General features: G+C 36.5%; 1 pseudogene; it reads left to right on the top strand.

Annotated features, from left to right (window-relative positions):
* Positions 1-3773: 3773 nt before the first annotated feature.
* On the top strand, positions 3774-4462 carry LOC131483809 (large ribosomal subunit protein uL23-like; annotated as a pseudogene).
* The last annotated feature ends 14189 nt before the right edge of the window (positions 4463-18651 follow it).

The following is an 18651-nucleotide window of genomic DNA, read 5'->3' on the forward strand; positions in this document are numbered from 1 at the left end:
GCCAAACTTGTCCTATTTACTTGAACATTTAATTGAAATGCTTCTAACATCCCATTATTAAGCATGATTTTCATTAAGGCATTTTGAAAAAAAACATGCTTTATCAAGTTAGAAAATTGCCCCCCCCCCCCCCCCCCCCCACTTTTTTTTGGCCAATGAGCAATACTTCCAGTCCACATTCTGGACCAGTTTCCTATTTCCATCACTTCCAGTCATATAGCACCTTTGATATGGCTCATATCTCCCAGAGATGTACCTAATTTTGTGCACCTAGTATGCAAGCCCTCTCTTCAATGCTTCAGGTATTTCGTTAATTCCTCACATACATTTTCTGTTCTGCTGAGAGTTTTTTTCATTTTAGAGCATGGCTATATATTTATTATCATATTATGGTATCTTTTATAATATTTCTGGGAACATGATGCAGGAAGGGAACACTGAAGTGTGCATTAATTTGGAAATGTTGACAACTGACAGTCTGCATGAGCATAGTAAATGTTTATAAGAATTTAATAGAGTTCAGAGGATTTAAGACTTTATAAACTCGATCAACTTTAAAACTTTATCAACTTTAAAAACTTGAACATTAATCGTTAAATACTTGCCTTCTATATGAACTTTGTGTAATATATCAACTGTTTTAAAAACAATGTATTTTTAAATAGTACTTCAATAGTTATTGACATAAAAATTCAATATGTGTTTTGTAATTTTTTTCTTATATCAAAACTTTGGAGTTTTAAAAAGTATATGGATTTCTTAATTATGTTAGTCCTTTCAAATGAATGGTGTCAAATGGCTGATTTCTCATTTTTTCCATACCATGGTTAATATAAACTGAATAATAGTAATTGTTGGAAGTTGTTGAGATTTCATTTGTGGTCTAGTATTTTATCAATTGTTGTAAATGTTCCTTTCATTGGTGTTTAAGAAAGGATGACTGTTAAATCAAGTTTATTGGTTGTTAACAATTTTCTCTATAGCAACTCTGTTTTTGTCTGCTTGATATTTTGAGAAGTTAAGCTCTGTTCTACTAATAGTAAACTTCTAAAATTCTCCTATAAGTTCTATCAATTTGCTATACTTAGATTGAAGTTGTGTTATTAGGTGTACAAATATTCATGATATATATTAATCTCAGGTTTGAAAATTTTATTACCGTAAATTTCCAGTACTTTTTCTTTGATTCTGTGTTTTTTGATTTTAAAATTCTTTGCCATTCTTCTTTACATTAACATTTTTATGTCCTTTCTTTTCCTGTCCTTTTATTTTTTAACTTTTCTATGCCAATTTGGTTTCTTATTTATAAAGAGAACTTGCCTTGATTTTTGAAAATGTTACCTAATAGTCAGTGTTATAATAAGAAAGTTTATCTATTTATATTTATTTTCATTACTGCTATGTTTCTAGCCATTTAAATGATTTTATTTTATGTTTTACACTGTATACTTTTCCTATTTTTCTATCCTGACTTTAAATGGAATAATTAAGTTTTCCTTGTTCTCCTTTTTCTTCTGCTGGATATATATTATACTAAACATACATTTTGTTCTCAAAATATTTAGAATAAAACCCTTATCACAAAGTAAAAGTTTAACATGTTTTAGTTCCTTTTGTATTTCACTTCCACTTCCTTTCTGTCTTCAAACTTACATTTTGATACAACTTGGACTTTTAGATACAGATTTTTAAAAAAAGATCAATGAATTTTGATACTTAATGTTTTACTCATTTTTTCCTCTTCATTATTTGTTGTATTCTCTTCTTCTTAGAGTGATTTTTCTTCTTGTCATAAAACATTTTCTAGTAACTTTCCTAAAGATAAATGATGAGTATTAAATAGTACTTCAATGCTTGAAAATGTGTTTTATTTTGAATAAAATATAGATCTCTGAGTTTATAGGTATGGTAGACTGTAAAAATGGCCATGATTCTTTTTTTTCTTTTATTTATTTTTATTTTTTATTTTTGAGACAGAGAGAGAGCATGAACAGGGGAGGGGCAGAGAGAGAGGGAGACACAGAATCTGAAATGGGCTCCAGGCTCTGAGCTGTCAGCACAGAACCCGACGCGGGGCTTGAACTCAAGGACTGTGAGATCATGACCTGAGCCGAAGTCGGACGCTCAACTGACTGAGCCACCCAGGCGCCCCAGAATGGCCATGATTCTTTACTCATCCCTGTATCTATGGCTTGATTCTGGGCTTGGGTCACATGACTTGCTTCGGCAAATAGGATGTTAGTGAATACAACACAAGCAGAATATTGAAAGACCCTTGTTTTATTGCTCTTGTATTCAGCCATTGTCTGGAACCAACCTAGCCCAGTTATCCCATATGAAGCCACCCTAGATTAGCCATACATAAGGATGAGCCTGCCTGAGACAAGAAAAATCACTGAACAGAGCTGAGCCTCACTGGCTAATTTGCAGGCTGATGAGCTAAATAAATCAGTATAGTTTCAAGACTCTGTTTTGGAGTGCCATTTTTGTGTCAGTAGATGACTGACAAAACAGGTGTCTTTGCCACTTGGAAGATATTGTTCCATCCTAAATATGGTAGAACTGTTGATAAGTATAATAGAAATGTGATTGCTTTTCTTTTAAACTGTCTGTAGATAAAAACTTTCTGGACTTTTCCTTTGCCAAGATGTTCAGAAGTATATAATGTATCTATATCTATAGCTATATCTGTATCCATGAACATATATACATACACACACTCTCACTATATCTATAAAACTAATATTTTCACTGGATGCATTTATAAGCATGTTAATGCAAAGAAAAATATATGCACGAATACTGGGATACAGATCGAGGAAAAGGGAATATTGTTTTCAACTCAGCACTTCAGACTTGTACTGAATGAGCAGTCAAGCTGGAACTGGAAGAGTTGAGTTAGGGCAATGGCAGAATACTGAAGTCTACTGCTGTAATACAAATTCCTAGACTGGAGTGAAGATCTAAGGTTCACGGTATCATATGCTTCTTGGCTTTGGGTATCTGCCTGTAGGATTACCATGTTGGGGCTGATAAACCCTAGAGCCCAAAAACCCATTTTTTTAAGACTCTACCCCGAGTCTCCAAATCTGTAACAATAGGAAGGGGTTGCTAATGTTAAGAGAAATTCTCCCCCGTGCCTTTCTCACAAGTGATCTTCAAGAACAAATGTAGGGATGATCGATCATTCCAGAGAGCAAAACTAAGGACGTTTTTCCTTTGGCGGACCTTGTTTGTAGCTTCCTTTTCTCTGCTAAGTGAGTTACTAGATCTGTACCCACTTTCTATCCTCAAAACCTTTTTGACATTCTAAGTAATTCAAAGAACCTATTACCAGAATTGCTAGAATATGTGTTCCATCAAAAGGACAAATGAATCTTAGAGTATTTAAAAATTAAACAACAAAGCAAAAACAGTTATCTCAGTTTCTGCCTTTTGTTAAAAAGTTGAATTCATGGTATTTTTCTTGCTCTTTCTTTTCTTTTATTATTTTTTTTTACCTCTATATCTGTATCTCTATACGTCTGTTCTACTGAAGTTCTAGGAGTAAGAAAAAAGTTGTAGTACACTACTTATCCCAACAACATTTATAGCTAGTGACCATGTTAGCCCTGACTATGACCCAATTGGTGTGATGGGGGAAGGGGAATAAAGTGAGATAGACCATACCAAAGAATCCAAAAATCATGATAAAACTGATAAATTTCAGGTGGCAATATACACATATTTAGAAATGCAGAAGGAAAAAAAAAGAAATGGCTCAAGAGTTGAAAATGGCAGTAAGCAGAACTGTTTTTTCCGGATGTATCTTTTGGTAGTATTTGATTTTTGAAAACCATGTACACCTATGAAACATTTGTAACTAGTTTTGAAAATAAAACATATATCTTTGATATTATTCTATTGTCTATATAAGGGAAAGCTATTTTCAAAGATATAACAGAGAGGAATATAAAGGAACTATAGGAAGTAGTCTCTGAGTCTTTTCAAGAAGACGGTGCTAAAAGCAAAGAAGGAAGCCCCTGCCCCTCCCAAAGCCACAGCCAAAGCAGAGGCTTTGAAGGCCAAGAAAGCAATGCTGAAAGGTGTCCCACAGTCACAGAAAAAAGATCTGTGTGTCACCTACCTTCCTATGGCCCCCAACACCGTATCTCCAAAGGCAGCCCAAATATCCGTGAAAGAGTGCCCCCAGGGGAAACAAGCTTGACACCATGCTGTCATCAAGATTCCCCTGACTCCAGAGTCAGCTGTAAAGAAACTAGATGGCAACAACACACTTGAGTTCACTGTGGATGTCAAGGCCAACAAGCACCAGATCAAACAGGCTGTGAAGAAGCTTTATGACATGGATGTGGCCAAGGGCAACATCCTGATTAGGCCCCGTGGGGAGAAGGAGGTGTATGTTCTACTGACTCCTGATTGTGATGCTTGGGATGTTGCTAACAAAATCGGGATCATCTAAACGAAGTCCAGTTGGCTACATATCAATATATATTTTTCCACCATAAAAAAAAGAATAAATCTCTGAAACAGGTTTTTAAAAAGTAAATGTATCAAAGGACAACCTACTAACTTCGCTTTACAAAGGGACATGAGGATAAAGGAAAGAAGCAAATGATCATAAATCTCCAAACAGATGGAAGAAATAAGATTAGAATGAAGATAGATTTTTGCTTTTCAGTTTAACAGAAATCCAGTTCTTTTTATATTTTATTTATTTATTTATTTATTTACTCATTTATTTATTTATTTTTGAGAGAGGAGAGAGAGAGAAGGTACGAGCAGGGGAGAGGGGTGAAGGGAGAGAGAGAGAGAGAGAGAGAGAGAGAGAGAGAGAGAGAGAGAGAGAATCTTGAGCAGACTCCACACTCAGCACTGAGCTTGATATGGCGCTTGATCCCACAACCTTAGGATAATGACCTCAGCTGAAATCAACAGTCAGATGCTCAAAAGACTGAGCCACTCATGTGCCCTAACAGAAACCCAGTTTTAAGCATACTATTACTGACATGGAATTAATACTCCAAAGATCTGTGTTTCAGCAAAATCATTTGTAGAGAAGCTGCAATTTTATATTCTTCAAGTTAGTAGATTACATTATGATTTTGAGGAAAAGGGAATTCAAGAGGTTACAAAAAGGATACAGAGCAAAGTTATAAGAAGTCCATTAAGATATTGCCGATAAAACTAATGAGATATAAAATCCAATACAGATTTATTGTTTGGGAAAGGACTCATTGCCAAAGATCTCTAGAATGAAAAGGTCAGCAAATAGAAGAATAAATAATATTCTATAAATAGGTGCAATGAACCTAAAGACTGAAAAGGAAAAAAAAAATTGTGCCATAAATAGTTTAGAAGCTCGCTTGTACCTCAGAATGAAAGGTCCATTGATAAGTGGGGGGTACCCAAAGAAGGAACTTTTTAATGAAAAATTTTGGTAAATATTGATATATTTGGGTTCAAATTCAGATATTTTTTGTCCTTTCTTTTATGTACCATCCCATTCTACTTTCTTTCTTGTCTCCTTTCCTGCCTTCATCTAGATTTATTACTCTTTGTCAATCCATTGTTTCCCCTCTATTAATTTGTATTTTAATTAAAGATACATTTTAAAATATATCTTAATGGTGATACTAACATTTGAGAACAAAATTGATAATGTCAATTTGAAGTGCAAGTTATTCAGCAATTCACTTATGTGCTATCCAAATACACTCTATGAATTGCAGAATATATTCAAAGTCAATTAATCCTACACTGACTCTGGGTTATAACATACGCAAGGAAAGAAGAGAAAAACAAACCACAACACTAAAATGAAACCTTTAGACTTAAGCACTCAGTCTTTTCAAGCAACTAAAAACCAAGAATACTGTATCTATACTATTTCTAACTTATGTTCATATTACCACTCTGAAATCTTCCAGATATTACTATTAGACCCAGACTATTATTTGTTACATCAGGCATTCTGTATGAACTTTATGAATTAATCTCTGAATAATTTGAAACAATCAAGCTATATTACCTGTTACAATGATAACGTGGGTGTGGAACAGCTCAATTTCTTAAGAGTGTTTACACAGGCGCAAGTAACCCCAATTTCATTAGGGAAGTCTATAAATAAAAATTTAATACCTTGAGAGCATTCTTAAAATCTCATCTACTCCTGTCCTAAGCCTCTAGACAGATGCCATTACTCCTATTTTGTTTCTAAAGGAACTGAGGCCGAGAGTAGTAAAATTGCTTGTTTCCACTCTTACAGCTATTAATAGAGGGAGAAGGGAGAAAAGAGAGCCTTACAGTCTTCCAGTAAAATATACTGATCCTCATTCTGGGTTACATCGGGTTAGAAGTTTTTTTCATTGGAATGGATGCTGCGGGGCTGCTCCCCTTTTATTACTGACAGAGGTTTCTCTAAATGGAGGGTGACATGCCTCCCCTGTGGGACGGACCACTGTCCAACCCATGCATCGTCCCTTCAGCTACCCTCTCAGAAAAGGAGCCCCCATATCCTCCTGCTGATGCCTTGCTGATCAGTAGGACATTGAACTTGTTCACAAACTGGTTCATGGTTTTGCACGTTTTGGTGCCAAGGTAGGCCTTGAGTCTCATGTCATTGAAAAGCAAATAATCCTATGTAAGCATTTGGGTATCTGTTTCTTCATCTCTTCAAAGTCGGAATACTATAGTTATTTCTGTCCTGTTCCCAAAATCAAAGGGAAAAGAGAAATTTACACTCTTTAGTGGAAATGGTTTCTTTCAAAGTGAGCGTTTCATAATTTTCAATCTCCTCCTGACATTTACTCATCTGGTAGCTAGAGGAAAAGAATAAGGCAAGAATGGGTTCAATTTTTAGATGTCTTGGCACAATTCCTGTAATTCTTCTCTCAATTTCTCTTTTTTTAAAGTTTATTTATTTATTTTGAGAGAGAGTGAATGAGCAGGGGAGAGGCAGAGAGAGAGGGAGAGAGACCGAATCTCAAGCAGGCTCTGCACTCAAACTCACAAACTGTGACATCATGGCCTGAATGGAAATCCAGAATCAGACACTTAACCAACTGAGCCACCCAGGTGCCCCTTCTCTCAATGTTATTTTGAGTGGGACTTCCGTAGTTATTTCTGACCATGTGCAGTATAATACTTCAACCTATTCTAATATACATGTGTTTTTACTAAATAGTTGATTTTTATTTTTATTTTTTATTAAGAAAATATTTTAATCTTTATTTATTTTTGAGAGAGAGAGAGAAAGGGAGAATGAGCGGGGGAGGGGCAGAGAGAGAGGGAGCCACAGAATCCAAAGCAGGCTCCAAGCTGGTGGCACAGAGCCAGATGCAGGGCTCGAACCCACAAACCATAAGATCATGACCTGAGCCTAAGTTGGATGCTTAACCAACTGAGCCACCCAGGCGCCCCATAAATAGCTGATTTAATAGACACTATTTACAAAATGCTCTGGAGGGCAAGTTAATCGTCTCCTTATCTCATCATACATATTTGCAACTCCACTGGTAAAGACCTAACTTTAATATATCACTTAATTTTGGTTTTCTTGTTCTCTAACTTATAAAAATTCAGTTCAATGAGAAAAAGACAATGCAGGTCAATATTTGGGGGAGGAGTAATACCCAGTTTCCCTAAGTTTATTTACAAAAGAAGAAATGTACATGGATTTCAGTTCCATTCTGCATTATAGTACCCTTGGGAAATTTACTTGAAAGGTCCTCCTCCATTAGGCGCTGTGTTTTTATATGTGCCAATAGTTTTCATATTTGTTTTAGTCTGGAATGGACAGAGCCCAAATAGAGTTATTAGTATCTTTGTGAAATGTTTTTTCATAAATGTTAAAGAGTAACAAATTGGTGAGTGGATGATTACATATTGCCATGGTAAATCAGCACTTAGCTCTCAACATCACCATCCCAACACTGCTGGCAACTACAAGCATTCCCACAAAGTCTATTTCAAGTATTCTTCACATTTTGGCTTTGGTTAGGTTGTAAGAGTGTCGCTTATGGATGTCAGAAATATTTTAAGATTAGTTCTTTCCTGGCATGGCCTGCTACAGTATTTCTCAAACTAGAATCCCAGACCACTGTGATCTGCAGATATATTCTCTATAAGAGTTTTAAAATTTTTATATTTTCTTTTGACGAAAATCTTAAAAAAAACATATTCGGAGTTGTTTGCATGCCTACCTTATAACCAAATGTGGCAATTTCAGTTTTCATGTTTGGTTTTGTGTTGATCATGGGATCATCTTAAGTGATGTTGTTCATTTTATTTTTTTGAACATCTTATTTTTATGTAATCTCTACACCTAACGTAGGCCTCGAACTCACAACTTCAAGATCAAAGTCGCATGCTCTTCTGACTCAGCCAGCTAGGTTCCCCAAGTGATTTTAAATTTTAGTAGGGGAATAGACTCTGATCACTAGAGTCACTGAATGCATTCTCAAGATCAAGGAATTCACAAGTTTGGGATGTACTCTCTTTAGATGAGGACAAAGGTATTGCTTTCTGTATGGACCAGTACTTATTTGAAGAGAGGTCTGTGAATTGATAAATATATATACAAACATATAGATTTATATATATATATATATATATATATATATATATATATATATATATATTTAGAAAAGACTTTTTATTTATTTTATTTGTTTTAGTAGGCTCCACGCCCAACATAGGGCTCGAACTCAAGACCCAGAGACCAAGAAATGCATGCTCTACCAAATAGTAAGCCAAGTGCCCCAATAAATATTTGATCATACTTTTTTGGGGGTGTCATGTTTTCTAAAAATTTTCTCAAAGAAATAGTTTTGTTGGGCCATGTAAAACTACCTTGATTAAAAGAGAGTATATCCACAAGCAAAGAATGAAATCAGACCCTTATCATGCATCATATATAAAAATCAACTCAAAATGGATTTAAGAGTTAAATATAAGACTTCAAACTGTAAAACTCCTGGAAGAAAACACAGGGGAAAAGCTTCATACGCTGGTCTTGGCATAGATTACATAGATCTGATACCAAAAGCACAGGCAACAAAAGCATAAATCAACAAGTGGGACTACATCAAACTAAAAAGTTTCTGGACAGCAAAGAAATAATCAACGGAGTAAAAAGGCCAACATATGGAATGGGAGAAAAAATATATAAACCATGTATATGATAAGGGGTTAATCTCCAAAATATATAAGATATCCCTACACTTCAATAAAAAACCCTAATAACCTGATCAAAAATGGGCTAAGAACTTGGATATTTCTTCAAAGAAGATTATATAAATGGTCAATAGGTATATGAAAAAATGCTTACTATCACTAATCATCAGGGAAATCGAAATCAAAACCACAATATTATCACCTCACATCTGTTAGGATGGCTATTAAAAAAAAAAAAGACAAGTATTGGTAAAGCCATGGGGAAAAGGGAATCCTTGCACACTGCTGGGGGAAATGTAAATGGTGCAGCCAATATGGAACACTAAAATTAAAAAATAGGGGCTCCTGGGTGGCTCAGTCGGTTAAGCGTCCAACTTTGGCTCAGGTCACGATCTCGCAGTCCGTGGGTTCGTGCCTCGCGTCGGGCTCTGGGCTGATGGCTCAGAGCCTGGAGCCTGCTTCCGATTCTGTGTTTCCCTCTCTCTCTGCCCCTCCCCCATTCATGCTGTGTCTCTCTCTCTCTGAAAAATAAATAAACGTTAAAAAAAAATTAAAAAAAAATAGAACGATCATACAATCTAGTAACCTTATTTCTGGGTATTTATTTAAAGAATTGAAATCAGGGTCTTGAAGAGATATTAATACTATCTTGTTTAGCAGAGCAAAAATGTTCACGATAGCAAAAATGTGGAAACAACCTAAATGCTCACTAACAGATGAATGGGTAAAGAAAATGGGGTACATACACACAATGGAATACTATATAGCCTTAAAAAAGAAGGAAATTTTGTACTATGTGACAATCTGGATGAACCTTGAGGACATTATGCTAAGTAAAACAAGCTAGTCATAGACAAATACTACATGACTTGACTTATATGGGGTATCTAAAGTAGTCAAATTTTTGGAATCAAAGCACGTAATGGTGGTTCTAGGGACTGGGGAAGTGGGGAAATGGAAAGTTGCTCATCAGTGGGCGTAAAGTTTCAGTTAAGCAGGATAAATAAGCTCTAGATATCTGCTATACAACACTGTACTTGTAGCCAACAATAACACACTGTGCCCTTAAGCATTTACGAAGAGAGCAGATATCACATTAGGTATTCTTTCCACAATAAAATAAAATTAAATTAAAAACAATTAAAAAAATCCAAACCATTAAAATTATGAGTCTCCATTCTCAGCTTACACTCAACTATGTTATATCTTCTTCCTTCGAAAGCCTACCCATGGTTAAAGACTACCTCTTGCTCTTAATGTTCTAAATGACTCGAGTAAAAGTGATCTCTCCATCACTTTGTTCTATAATTATTTTCTTTCTTTCTTTCTTTTTTAATGTTTAGTTATTTATTTTGAGAGAGAGCACGCACAAGCAGGGGAAGGGTGGAGGAAGAGAGAGAGAGAGAGAGAGAGAATCTTTTTTTTTTTTTTTAATGTTTATTTTTAAGAGAGACAGAGCATGAGAGGTGGGGAGGGGTAGAGAGGGAGAGGGAGACACAGAATCCAAAGCAGGCTCCAGGCTCTGAGCTGACAGCACAGGGCCTGATGCGGGGCTCACACTCACTGACCGCAAGATCATGACCTGAGCTGAAGTCAGAGCTTAACCGACTGAGCCACCCAGGTGACCCAGAAAGAGAAAGAATCTTTAGCAGGCTTCTTGCTCAGCACAGAGCCCCACATGGGTCTCGAGCCCATGAACCATGAGATCATGACCTGAGCTGAAATCTAGTCAGACACTTAACTGACTGACCCACCCAGGTGTCTCTGTAATCATTTTCATAATATCCTGAATTACACCTCTTTTGAAATTGAAGTGTAGTCTACTAACTTGTCACCACTGTTATGGTAATGATTCAAGTTCTACCTTGTGGTATAGATTTACAGATATCACAGCTGGAAAGGATTTGTTAAATTATTTGCTGAGGATACCTTAATAATGCTTGTTTAGTCCACTGTTAAATTATTGCAAGTCCCATTCAAGCCCCAAGAGAGTGACAGACTTACCCAAAGCCAGAAGCCAACCAGCAGGACTGCACGCTCAGCTTTCTGGTCAAGCAGAACTCTTTCAAGGATATCAAGTTCCTGGAAATGAGGAGGAATGAAGAGTCAAAACGTCTTTCCTACAATAGTTAACATTTATTGCCACTCTCTGATGTTGAGACAATGAGCGTAGTGTTTCTGGGGTATAATCAAATCTTAACATTCACAACAACCTGAGAGGTAGTTACTCTTATTACCTGAATTCATCCGGAATGATTCTAACTCCCAGATTTCCTACAGTTACCAGTCGGTGATGGACAGTTTTGCTTATAACTGTGAATGTGTAGTGGGGAAAAGTTCAGATCAGGCTTGCTTGTGAATTGCTATTTTTTTTTTCAGGGCTTTGATGCCTCTTATTTTTCCAAACCTTAATTTAATACTCCTGTGAAGCTTCATTATAGCCATTTAGAGTAGGTAGTTCTTTTTCTTTTTGCATTTATACTGATAAGGTACAAAGAGATAATGTCTTCAAAGCAACATCACATTGGAAAACATGATTTTCAAAACTTTCATATTATTTGGCTAATATTATCTTGCTGCCAGGCTAATAGAGATTATACATTAACATACATTCCTTATTTGAATCACACTCCGTATTTATTGTTTTCTTAGGACAAAACAGTGGTGTTTTTGCTTTAATTAATACAAAGCATCATCTCCCAAGATAGACTCTTCTGTCAACATAATGAATATGCTTTTAAAAATTATTTAAAAAATTTTGACAACTTTATTGAGGTCTAACTGATACACATAAAGCAACACATATTTTATATTATGATATGATGAGTTTGGATGTATGCAAACATCTGTGATACTGAGCTCAACTATCAGCTCAGACATACAAACACCTACTCAAGTTTCTTTGTGGCCTTTTGTTTTTGTTCTTATGATTAATATGCTTTTAAATTTTCCTCAGAGATAAGTAATGACAAATAAAGGAAAATAAATATTTTCTCATTGTTAAGAGCCCTTATAATCTAATCTACATACTTGCCGGATAACTTACCTTTTATTTGGGTTTCTATTTTATTTGCACAAAGCTATGCTATTATACATATCAATTTAAACAATTTTTAAAATGAATCAGGTGTTTAAAGACACTCATTTAACTTAGACATATAAAGGTTTCTCTACTGAGTATTCACTGCAGAAGAAAAATTCTACTGCCTTTTATTCTTCAAACATTAAAAAAACAATTTGTTTACTAAAAATAAATTATTACTTTTTTTTTTGCCAAGGATACCTTAACCATGCTTATAATTTTATGTCATTAAATCCCTAATCCTTTGTTATTACTTAGCCGATTTCTTAATATTCTTTTCCTTTTTTAAAAATTAATGTTTTCTATCAATAAATGGTGCAACTAAATAACACGGATGGAGCTAGAGAGTATAATGCTAAATGAAATAAGTCAGAGAAAGAGAAATACCATATGATTTCACTCCTATGTGGAATTTTTTTTTTTTTTTCTAATTTTTTTTTCAACGTTTTTATTTTATTTTTGGGACAGAGAGAGACAGAGCATGAACGGGGGAGGGGCAGAGAGAGAGGGAGACACAGAATCGGAAACAGGCTCCAGGCTCCGAGCCATCAGCCCAGAGCCTGACGCGGGGCTCGAACTCACGGACCGCGAGATCGTGACCTGGCTGAAGTCGGACGCTTAACCGACTGCGCCACCCAGGCACCCCTCCTATGTGGAATTTAAGAAACACAATAAATGAGCAAAAGGGGGGAAAAAAGGAGAGGCAAACCAAGAAACAGATTCTTAACTATAGAGGACAAACTGATGGTTACTAGAGGGGCGGGGTGTGGGGAAGGGGTAAAATAGGATGGGGGATTAAGAATACATTTATCATGATGAGCACGAGTAAGGTACAGAATTGTTGAATCGGCATATTGTATACCTGCAACTAATATAACATATATGTTAACAATATTGGAATAAAATAAAAAACTTAATAGAAAATAATAGAAAATAGAAATAAAAAACTTAAGTAGAAAATATAATTTAAATTATATTTAAAAATTTTTATGTTTCACCAAATTTTAATTCAACAAATATTTCTTGAATATCTACTGTATGCAAGGTACTAAGGTAAATACTGGGGACTTATTATCATTAGTGCAAAAAAACCCTATATTTGACATCTGGGAGTTTTTGGTGACTGTATAATTCTCTGGTCTTACATTTTGGTGGGTTGGGCTCTCTCTCTTCATATTTAAAATGAAAGTGACTTAAAGATTTGCTTCTACCTTTACTCTTGTCTCTCTTTTCCTTGAATGGATGGAACATTAGTAGGTACAGTAGGTTGAATAATGGCCTCCAGAGATAACAGGTCCTACTCTTGGGATGTGTAAAAGTGACTTTATTTTGAAGAAAGTTCTTTGCAGATGTGATTAAATTAGTGATTTTGAGATGGGGAGATTATCCTGGATCATCCAGGTGGGCACTAAGTGGCACCATATGTATCTCTAATAAAAGAGAGATAAAGGGAGATTTGCGCACACATGCGCGCAAACACACACACACACACACACACACACGCACACTCTCACACTCATGCTGACGAGAAGATGATATGAAGACAGAGACAGAGATTGGAGTGATGAGGCCACAAGTCAAAGAATTCCAGCAACCACCAGATACTGAAAGTTAGTAGGGAAGGTAAGGAATACATTTTTCCCCGGAGTGCCCAGAGGGAGTGCCACCCTAGTGACACCTTGATTTAACCAGTAATCCTGAGTTTTTGACTTTGATCTCCAGAAACGGAAGAGAATAAATTTCTGTTGTTTTAGGTCATGTAGTTTGTAGTAATTTGTTACAGCAGCTACAGGTAACTAACACAATAAATAAATCACTTAATGGTAATGGGCAGGCTGTGGGGTAGCAGAGAAACGGCTCCTAGCTGTGGAGTGCAACCCACCTGATTCTGTCTCCTGGCTCTGACGTTTTCTAGAGAAGTTTATTTAAACTCAATGTGTTCCAATGTCTTTATTGGGAAAAATGGGCCCAGTAAACCCTCACCATGTGGTTATAGTAAGGGATTGACTCAACAGTCCTTAGAATAGCATCTAGAATGGAATGTGTTCAATTTTATCATTACATTCCTTTTATCATTGTCATCATTTATATTTGCAACATGCCAGCACTGAAAATCTGACTCATGCATAGAAACTGACAGAGTAGAACCACAGAGAGCCGTGTGCAAATAATATATCAAATAGAATACCAGAGCATTCTTCTCTCTGCTGAAGTACCCTTTTCCCCCCTCATTTTTTTTTATTCATTCTCTCTCTCCCCCTGTTAATGTAGATGGATTTAATTAGTATTAATTAAGATGAGTCATACTTTCGGGGTGCCTGGGTGGCTCAGTCGGTTGAGCATCCAACTTCGACTCAGGTCATGATCTCCCAGTCTGTGATTTCAAGCCCCACATCAGGCTCTGTGCTGACAGCTCGGAGCCTGGAGCTTGCTTTGAATTCTGTGTCTCCCTCTCCCTCTGTTCCTCCCTGGCTTGTACTCTCTCTCTCTCTCTCTCTCTCTCTCTCTCTCTCTCTCAAATAAATAAAGATAAAAAAAAAAAAGATGAGTCATACTTTTGTAAATGTTAAGTCACTGGCCCAGAGTAATGAATTTGGAATAAACAAATTTAAAGTATCCCACTTCAAAAATTGGAAGTGGCTTGGGGTGCCTGGGTGGTTCAATCATTTAGTGTTAGACTCTTGATTTCAGGTCCTGTCATGATCTCCCGGTTTGAGATTGAGCCCTGTCATGCTGACAGTGCGGAGCCTGTTTGGAATTCTCTCTCTCCCTCTCTCTCTGCCTCTTCCCCACTCATATGTGCACACACTCTCTCTCAAGAAGCGGCTCAAAAGAAACCAGGTAACAGATGGCAACAGCAAAGTATGCAAAAGAAGATAATCCATACTTGTAAGAGCATACATGTGAATCTCATGGAGAAGAAAAACGTTTTTCAATGGCTTCATCATTTTCCAGGACTAGTTCACTGCTCATATTTATATCCCGGTCAGTTCACCTAGGTCGAGATTATCTTGTTACTGTATCTTTGAATACTGTCATGTACTGATTAAGGGCACAGATTTGGGCTTAGAGAAGCCTCATTTCAATCCATATTCAATACAAGCTACACCACTCAAGCAACCTTGTGATAAAAGCTGTGGTTTGAGATTTTTCAAGCTCACAGTTTAGTCTGCCTCAGTTTTGCGGAGGCTGACGTAAAACGTGAGACTCTTGGATCAGAGAAAAAGAACTTTGTTATTCGTGACACAGCAGACAGCCTGAGCTTCCCGTTAATATAGGTTCTCTCCCCCCCCCCCCCCAGCTCCCACGTGCCCAGGGCAATGAAGAACAACCACAGCTGGTTTGTGTCACAGCTGAGGAATCCTTAGCTTAAAAATCTTTGATGAGGGGGTTGCCAGAAAACCTGTCCAACTTTTGCCTCACAGAAAGATATTTTGTATTATGCTGGACAGCAAGCCAAACTACCCTCTGTCCCAAAGGGAGATCCCTGTCTAACTTTCAGGGCTTTTTGCTACACAAACGTCCTCAGAGTCTGGAGCAAATGTTGTCAATGCCTCTGTTTGGAATACACGAAGAATTGTGAGGAACACATGAAGCATTGTTTCCCAACACCTTTGGGAAACAGCTCAACCTCTCAAAATGAGGATATATCCCTCCAATTATCATAGAATTTACAGAACACTGAGGCTCTAAATAGGGAGTGCTCTGAGGCCTTCAGACTTAGATGGAAATTTATTGCCCTGGTTCTCTGATTTGTAAAAACGAAGATAATAATCATCTACAGTTTTATTTAATCAGCTGATGTTAAATAAGTAAATCAGCTAATGTAGCAAACTGCCCTACACTTATTATGCACCCCAAAATATTAGTGTGCCTCCCCTCTAACCAGAATTAAGGCCCATTCTTAAGAGACATGTTTTTTGAATTTTCATCATCCTCTTACATTTCTCTCATATTTATCATCACTTTTTTCCTCTGAAAAGTTTTACATGTTTGACCCTTATTTTGTGTTGTCTGAAGCTGCCAGTTTTACTCAGAGCCTAAATAGTGTATAGAACTAGAAAGAAAACTGAGAGGTAATTTTGTTCTACCTCACTATTTTATAGGGATAGGACTATTAGCTTAGATTCAATGAGCTAAAACAAATTTTAAAAATTCTTTGTTTAAAATACTCAGAATTTAAAACATCTATGTCAAATATATTTGGCAACATAAAATACCAGGAGGACAAACTCAAAGATAAGATAGATTAAAACACACACATGCTTACATTGCCAAAATGTAAAAATGCCACAAGACAGGATTTATTTGCTCACTCAAATAAAATAAATTGTGATCAAATGGGTTCCATTTTTTCAGCTAAAAATGGGAAAGGTAATAAAACTTGCCATAGAGCAATATTGGTAGAGTTAACTGAGATTTAAAAAAAAGTTATTAACTGCAAAGTTAAAAAAAAACATTATTTTTCTGTGTTTTTAGAAATATGATTATTGTGAAAAACAAGAAATCTGCCTCAGTGAGGCAATGAATAAGAAAGCATCTTGAGGGGGGAGGAGCCAAGATGGCGGAATAGCATGGAAGTTTTTTGTGTGTCTTGCGTCCAGGAAATACATCCAGACCAACACTAAACCATCCTACCCACCTAAAAACCTGATTGGAGGATTAACGACACAATCTGCACAACCTGAATCATAGAATTCAGCAGGAATTCACCCCAAAAGAAAGAGCATGAAGAAATGACAGCTAGGGATTTAACCAGCACAGATACAAGCAAGATGTCTGAACCAGAATTTAGAATCACCATAATAAGAATACTAGCTGGAGTTGAAAATAGATTAGAATCCCTTTCTGCAGAGACAAAAGAAGTAAAAAACAGCCAGAATGAAATTAAAAATGCTATAACTGAGTTGCAATCATGGATGGATGCAGTGACAGCAAGGATGGACAAGGCAGAACAGAGAATCAGCGATATAGAGGACAAACTTATAGAGAATAATGAAGCAGAAAAAAAGAGGGAGATTAAGGCAAAAGAGCATGATTTAAGAATTAGTGAAATCAGTGACTCATTAAAAAGGAACAACATCAGAATCATAAGGGTCCCAGAAGAGGAAGAGAGAGAAATAGGGGTAGAAGGGTTATATGAGCAAATCTTAGCAGAAAACTTTCCTAACCTGGGGAAAGACACAGACATCAAAATCCAGGAAGCAGAGAGGACCCCCCATTAGATTCAACAAAAACCGACCATCAACAAGGCATATCATAGTCAAATTCACAAAATACTCAGGCAAGGAGAGAATAATGAAAGCAGCAAGGGAAAAACAGTCCCTAACCTACAAGGGAAGACTGATCAGGTTTGCTGCAGACTTATCCACAGAAACTTGGCAGGCCAGAAAGGAGTGGCTGGATATGTTTCATGTGCTGAATCAGAAAAATATGCAGCCAAGAATTCTTTATCCAGCAAGGCTGTCATTCAAAATAGAAGGGGAGATAAAAGTTTCCCAGACAAACAAAAATTAAAGGAGTTTGTGACCATTAAACCAGCCCTGCAATAAATTTTAAGGGGGACTTTCTGAGGGGAGAAAAGATGAAATTACACACACACACACACACACACACACACACACACACACACACTAATACCAAAAGCAACAAAGATTAGAAAGGACCAGAGACCACCACCAGAAACTCCAACTCTGCAAGCATCATAATGGCAATAAATTCATATTTTTCAGTACTCTAAATGTCAATGAACACAATGCTCCAATCAAAAGACAGGGTAATAGAATGGATAAGAAAACAAGATCCATCTATATGTTGTTTACAAGAGACCCACTTTAGACCTAAAGACACCTTCAGATTGAAAATAAGGGGATGGAGAACCATCTATCATGCTAATGGTCAACAAAAGAAAGCTGGAGTAGCCATACTTATATCAGACAATCTAGACTTGAAAATACTGTATCAAGAGCTGCAGAAGGGCATTATATCATAATCAAGGGGTCTATCTACCAGGAAGACCTAACAATTGTAAATATTTATGTGCCAAATGTGGCAGCACCTAAATATATAAATCAATCACAAACAAAAAGAAACTCATCGATACTAATACCATAATAGTAGGAGACTTCAACACCCCACTCACAGCAATGGACAGATCATCTAATCAAAAAATCAACAAGAAAACAATGGCTTTGAATGACACACTGGACCAGATGGACTTAACAGATATATTCAGAACATTTCATCCTAAAGCAGCAGAATATATATTCTTCTCCAGTGCACACGGCATTTTCTCCAGAATAGACCATATACTAGGACACAAATCATCCCTAAGTAAGTACAAAAAGATCGAGATCATACCGTGCATATTTTCAGACACAACGCTATGAAAC

This window comes from Neofelis nebulosa, chromosome 8 (assembly GCF_028018385.1).
Source record: "Neofelis nebulosa isolate mNeoNeb1 chromosome 8, mNeoNeb1.pri, whole genome shotgun sequence".
Lineage (NCBI taxonomy): Eukaryota > Metazoa > Chordata > Mammalia > Carnivora > Felidae > Neofelis > Neofelis nebulosa.